The sequence below is a fragment of the Helianthus annuus genome, chromosome 11, assembly GCF_002127325.2.
Source record: "Helianthus annuus cultivar XRQ/B chromosome 11, HanXRQr2.0-SUNRISE, whole genome shotgun sequence".
In the NCBI taxonomy this organism is placed as follows: Eukaryota; Viridiplantae; Streptophyta; class Magnoliopsida; order Asterales; family Asteraceae; genus Helianthus; species Helianthus annuus.
In genome coordinates, this window is record NC_035443.2 from 175,603,088 (window position 1) to 175,610,231 (window position 7,144).

The following is a 7,144-nucleotide window of genomic DNA, read 5'->3' on the forward strand; positions in this document are numbered from 1 at the left end:
AAAATAGTAACAAAGTTTCAAAAATGTTTCAATTAGGTCACTCAAGTTTCAAAAGTGTTTTAATCAGATCATTCAACATTCATTCTTCATTAAAATTAAGGGTTTCATCCATTTCGTAGATAACCGTGGTGATGTGGATTTTTGTTTCTTTTTTCTCTTTTATTTGATGCTAACGTCGAGTGATGACGTGGATTGTAACTTGTTTTTTTAATTTTTAATGTAATTAAATGGTTTTTATTTTTAATAAATATAATTTCATATATTAAAATAATTTAACCCCAACATCTTATGCTCCATTTTTTTCTTGACACGTGGAAAAAAAAGACATGGCTCAATTTGAATGTTAAGTTATCTAATTGTGACAAAAGCGACACCAGTGACCTAATTAGAACACTTTTAAAACTTGGTTACTATTATGTGAAATACTCCCTTTAATTTTTTAGTAGCAATTTTGAATCATTGACGTAATACTAGAATATTATCGTGTCACCAACGAAACCATCTGATTATATTCATTACCACTAGACAATAATATATATACGCAAATTTAAGAGAAAACCAAACATATTTGGAAAAAACCTCCTTGTGGGTTCAAACTTAGAACCTAGTGGTCTTTAAGGTCTTTAGGGTGGAGGGTATAAGGGTGTTTGAGTGGAGTCACCGATCGGTGACCACCCCCACTATATTGAGTTGGGTGTTTGAGTTAGAGAGAGGTAGTGAATTTCGGTGAGTGTTCACCGATTGAGGGGGGAGAGTGATGAGAGGAGAGAGGAGAGAGAGAGGCTCAACCAATCATGTTTTTTTTTTAATTAAGGGGTGTTTGACTATACCTAGTGATTGAGTGTAAAATGGGGAGTAGAATGAGAAGTTGACATGACATAATACTATTGGGTAGGATTTCGCTCAAACACCCTAAGTTGTTTGACTATACCCTCCACCCTTAAGCTTTATCTCACCTACAAAATATCATTAGCTATAATGTCATGGGTCAATTGTTTTTTTTTTCTTTTGAGTAAACTGCCATTTTGGTCCCTGTGGTTTGGCCAGTTTTGCCACTTTAGTCCAAATCTCAAACTTATTACATCTGGGTCCCTGTGGTTTGCATTTTGTTGCCATTTTAGTCCAAAATCCAAAAACCCTATTTTTTGACTGTTGAAAGCTGCCTATTTTGTCCTTTAGTGCAGGAGCATTTTGGTCATTTTTTAAATTTATTAAAACATATCTCCTTAATTCATCATCAGTCGTCATCATCATAAAGACATCATCTTCATCATCTTGCAAACCACAAACCCATCATCATTATCTTCATCATCCCTCCCAAACCACAAACCCTCATCATAGCCGCCGTCACCACCTTCACCAAACCCAAACCCGAGCCACACCCTCATAATCATAATCACCGTCCATCATCATCATCATCAGTCATCATCAACATCTCGTTGCTATAACCTGCCGGAAATAACGTCGATCTTTACAGATCTGAAAAGAAAGAAGGATGGAGGAGAGATGGTGGTTCAGATCTGCCGGTGTGGTGGTGGTGCGGGGTTGTTGGTGCGGGATGGTGGTTCAGATCTGCCGTGAGAGATGGACGAGGTCTGGGTCTTCAAGATTATCACTTTCACCATTTTCAACATATTTACACTAATTTCAATCAAGATATCATCTGGGTCTTCAAGATTATCACTTCATATCCTCATAAAATCAATCATGCCTGCTCAAATCAACTGATCTTCTTTTTGGTATTCTTGATTGTGATTCTTATTGCAGTTACAGAGGTGGGTTTCTACTTTCTTTCATCAAGTTTATACCTTTATTAATAATCTGTTGTGGGTAGTTAGTTAATTGCTTAAAGAATGCATTTTTGAAGGTTAATTAGATTGATTTTCAGCTTTGGTTTGTTTATCTTTTAGGGCACCATTAAAGAATATGTTTGGTGTCATGGTTTCTGCAGGGGTTTCTTCAAGTGGGTTGGAGTTCTTGAAGGGTGTGAGTGAATTTGAGAGATTTTTTTTTGTGAAATTTTGATTCAAAGATGTCACTTTCAGAGTTGTATAGATCATCTATCAGTGGAAAGAGTGAACCCTCTCAACAGAAATCAACTGATGTTTCATATATGTAAGTTTCTTGATTGATGTTTTTAGTAGGCTTTAACTTTTTGATTGATGTTTACGGTTGTGATGCAGACCGAATGACGAGTTTGTAGAGTTGATATCGGAAAAGATGGTGTTCTTGATTTTATGGGTTTTGATGATGATGTTTGAAGATGAACGAGGTCTGGGTTTTGATGATGTTCTTGAAGATGATGTTGATGGTGGTTCAGATCTGCCGTGAGAGATGATGGTTCTTGAAGATGATGTTCTTGATTTTCTGGGTTTTGATGATGATGTTTGAAGATGAACGAGGTCTGGGTTTTGATGATGTTCTTGATTTTCTGGGTTCTTGATTTTCTTGAAGATGATGTTCTTGATTTTCTGAATTTTCTGGGTTTTGATGATGATGTTTGATGATGTTCTTGAAGATGATGTTATTAATTATTGAAATGTTATAATAAATTAACATGGACCAAAATGCCCCTACACTAAAGGACAAAATAGGAGGTTGTAACAGTCAAAAAAATGGGGTTTTTGAATTTTGGACTAAAATGACAACAAAATGCAAACCACAGGGACCCAGATGTAATAAGTTTGAGATTTAGACTAAAGTGGCAAAACTGGCCAAACCATATGAACTAAAATGGCAGTTTACTCTTTTCTTTTTAATATTTATAAGGTTGTGGGGGTGTGAGGATGGTGATTTGAGTCATTAATTACCAAATGGATCCTGATTCTCATGGTATACCACACTCCTCTCAATTCATGAATTAATTGAAATCTAATTGGTGGATAATGATGAGGGTCATTGAATTGGTTCGACCGCCACTTGTCGAACTATTGTCCGTTCAACATATACCAATGGAATCAATAATTTGATTTTAACAATGCTTTTAAATAATTCAAGTCGTAATATATAAAAATACCCTAAAAATATCACTAACACAACATTTCGTTTAACTCTAATCTTACAACTATAAACATTTAAGTGAATTTTCTTGTTTATGTTAGTTTCTTAAGAAAATGAGCAAGTTTGGAACAAACATCAACAAATGTAAATGATGAACATAAACGAACGTAAATGAAATGAAATAACATAAACATACGTAACCAAACTTAAGTGGACAAAGAAAATGAATGTGTTCGCAGTGGCGGAGCTTGAACGAAACAACCGTAGGAACCGGACTCTTAAAAAGCCGATATTCTACACTATAAAAGAAAATTTCGGTAAACTTAATACTACGAGCGAAAGATCAGGTGAGGCCAGGGCACCCTGGGCCAACAAGAAGCTTCACCACTGCGTCTTCGTGTTTGTTTGTTCATTTCGTTAGCCTATTACCCAAATTGTTTGTTCAATTCGTTAGTCTATTACCCAAAGTTTGGTTTTGAAATTGATTTGGGTGATGGGTTGATGCATGATGGGCAATTGCTAACAATTAATAAATAATGTTACATGACTATATAAATGAAAGGACATTAATTAAAAAATTGTTTATTAAATAAGCGAACATGAACACATGTTGCTCGTTCATTTACGCTCATAAACATACTTTTCATCGAATGATACACTAAGCATTCAGTTCATTTACATGCAAATCTGATAGTAATTAAGAAATAACTTGTATGATTAATAAAAAAAATTTAAAAGACGAATTTCATATTTCTTGTAAGATTTAAACCCAGGACATCACGCTTAATGTATTGAAAAAGGCTTTGCTTTGCTGCTAGAACACCAAAACCACTTGTATGATTAATAACTGATTATCAAATATTAAAGCGTATTAAATTGTTTTTTTATTAAATTCGAAACATACATTTTTGGAATGATAATAAAAGATGATATAACAAAACACTATCGTTGATTTAAAGGAGTGATTTTGTTTCTTTTAGTAGAACAAAACATGTTGGCCTTATTGATGGGCCCAGTGTACGGTTGATCAATCGCAATCGTTGATTTGTCCGGTCATACAGGGGCGGATGTAAAGTGTATCAAGAGGTAGCCTCCGCTACCGCTTGGTCGGAAAATTTTTGATATTTTTAGTGTAAATTTTGGAAAAATTTGATGTTTTTTCGATTTTGTTACCGCTTATTTATAAAACGTTCCCGCTTGGTCGGAATCCTAGATCCGCCACTGTGGTCATGATTAGGCTAAAGGGTATGGGAGCCTCATCCCCAAGGGGATGGGCCGCCATGTAGACGCCACGTAAGCTTGGTTTGGAGGGGATGGACCTAAGGGGGTGGGGGATGAGCCCCTTTATATATATATATATATATATATATATATAGGGGGCTGCTAGAATGAAAACCACCCCGAGTTGTAAGAACCGCGAGAACTACACCCCACGGAGCGCCGTTCGCCATGATTTTTTTTTACAAGTAGATGTGTGTATTATAAACACGGCCGTAAAAAATCATGGCGAACGGCGCTCCGTATGGTGTAGTTTTTTACACCACAAGTTTGGTGTTTTTAATTTTTTTTTCTTTTTTCTTTTTTTTTCACCAAAGTTGTGGTGTAAAAAACTACACCCCACGGAGCGCCGTTCGCCATGATTTTTTACGGCTGTGTTTATAATATACACATCTACTTGTAAAAAAAAATCATGGCGAACGGCGCTCCGTGGGGTGTGGTTCTCGGGGTTCTTACAACTCGAGGTGGTTTTCATTCTAGCGGCTCCCTATATATATATATATATATATATATATATATATATATATATATATATATATATATATATATATATATATATGTATAGGTATATGTGAGAGAAGGAGAGAGGAGAGAGGCACGGCACATCCGGCTGTGGGGAGCCGATGTTGCCGAGCCGACCCTATGGGGGGCGGTGTGGGGGACCGGCTGTTGGATATATGTATGTCCGACCTTAATTAAAGTCAACGTAACTAACTTGGTACGATCCGAAGAGTTACAAGTTGGTACACGAATCGTATATGTTCACGAGTAGGTAGATTATTATTTGTGAAATAATAATAGTGGAAGCCCAAGAGACACCTTTTTCTAATAAAAGGATGTTTAATGTGGAAACCCAAGAGACACCTTTTAGAATAAAAGGATGTTTAAGGTGGAAACCCAAAGAGACTTTTTTTGAATAACCACCTTCTTCTTGGCCGGTTCTACTAGAGGTATATTGTGCTCGGTTGTGAACTTCCTACTAGCGAGGATTCGTTGTAACCTGCGTGTTACAATTCCGGTGTAGTCGTCAAAGGTTGATTACTAAAACCCTCTATGGTTGTTTATTCAGTTTATTTGTTTATACGCGTATAACCTTGATCCTGATTGGGAATATTTATTAATCGGATTAATAAATCGAATTTATATAATCGGCTTTTGGTAAATTATATAAACCGCTTCCGCTATTTTTCTGATACCATGATTCCCAACAGTGGTATCAGAGCCACGGTTACACGCGTATAGATGGTAAAGTTATAATTTTGATCTATGTTTTATTTGTCAAAAAATATTTGTTTTGACAAAAGATCAAAAGCTTTTGGTTGTCTATGGATTGTGATGTGAATCGAGCCCTAGGTTATGACCTTTGTCATGGTTGTATTGGTTATGGTTTTATTTTGATTTGTATTTTTTTTCTTCGGATATTGGATCCGATGTAATAGATAGGATTAGAATAAATTTGGTTTATTGTATTTTAAATTTATTATTGTAATCCCTCAAGTACAAGATCAAGATAAATGGCGAACAGGTACCATGAAGATAGAGATCGCGGGTCAAGTGGGAGTTTTCAAAAATTAGCTTTTGAAACCCTTTTGACTAGTTCGTTTCGTTTCTGGCTAAAACGAAACGGCCAACCTATTAGTGGCTCGATTCGATTTTTATTATTGTGTTTTGTGGTTGTGTTTTATTTATTGTAAATAATCTAGATAACCCAAAATAAATAAAATTTTCACAATCAAGACAACGGTTTTATTAAAACAAGTTTTATAAAACTAAAAGTATACTTAATAAAAGGGTTTTATTAATATTTAAAACAAGATCATTCGCGATAAATCGACCGACATAGTTTAATAGGGTATTTAATACTATATCGTGCGAGCGTGGAAAGGAGTTTCTATTATCACGAATTATATAAAATTGGATTTTATAAACTATTGTGTAACTCGCCTCATGCTACGAGTTATTCAAAATATTTTTTTTTGGTAAATATTAAAATAAATCCCAAATTTTAAATTGATGTTTTATGCCACCCTTAACGAGTTAACACTTCATTCTAAATCGAACCCAAATGTTAGTGCTATACCCTGCATCTGGGCATCCATCATGAAAGAAGGTAATCATCGCGTTTCATGTGTAACATAGGCCGGTGATACAGTTAATAGTAAAGGACAAAACATCACTTGTTCATCAAGTGGGCATAGTTGGGGTTAAACATACATCGTTTTAAGCGATAACCCCAAATGGAGAGTTGTGTAGTGGACACAATTAACAATCGTTGTTTACCTACATAATCATACCAGTGGATAGTGCTTAAGCCAATTCACTGTCATATGATGAATCGGGATCTCATCTTATTTAAAAATTTTGTTTTTGGGTCATAAAATTAAATTAAGATATTTAAAACATAAAATACTAATTAATTAATTTTGAATTTTGTAGATGTCAACTGAAAACAATTCCTCCCAATTCTCTCTCAAGTCCATCTTAGAGAAGGACAAACTGAACCACTCCAACTTCATGGACTGGCACCGCAACTTGAAAATTGTTCTCAAGGCGGAGAGCAAACTGTATGTTCTTGAAACGCCAGTCCCTGATGAACCCATCAATCAGCAAACTGTTGCATATAGAAACTATGCAAAGCACTTTGATGACTCTATGAAAGTCTCATGTTTAATGTTAGCATCCATGATTCCTGAACTTCAAAGGACCATGGATGACAAGATGGCATATGAGATGAATGAGCACCTGGTTGAAATGTTCCAACAGAAGGCTCGTCATGAGAGGTTTGATGTGATGAGATCACTCATAACCACTCGTATGCAAGAGGGTACATCAGTTAGCGCTCATGTGCTAAAAATGAAGGCATATG

The 7,144-nt window shown here is 35.5% G+C and overlaps 1 long non-coding RNA gene across 1 annotated transcript; it reads left to right on the forward strand.

The window, feature by feature from the left end:
- The first annotated feature begins 1,323 nt into the window (after positions 1-1,323).
- LOC118484157 lies at positions 1,324-2,430 on the forward strand. The gene is made up of 3 exons (XR_004872997.1): positions 1,324-1,775; positions 1,952-2,115; positions 2,184-2,430. It is a non-coding gene; the product is annotated as an uncharacterized LOC118484157 (long non-coding RNA).
- Positions 2,431-7,144: the final 4,714 nt, after the last annotated feature.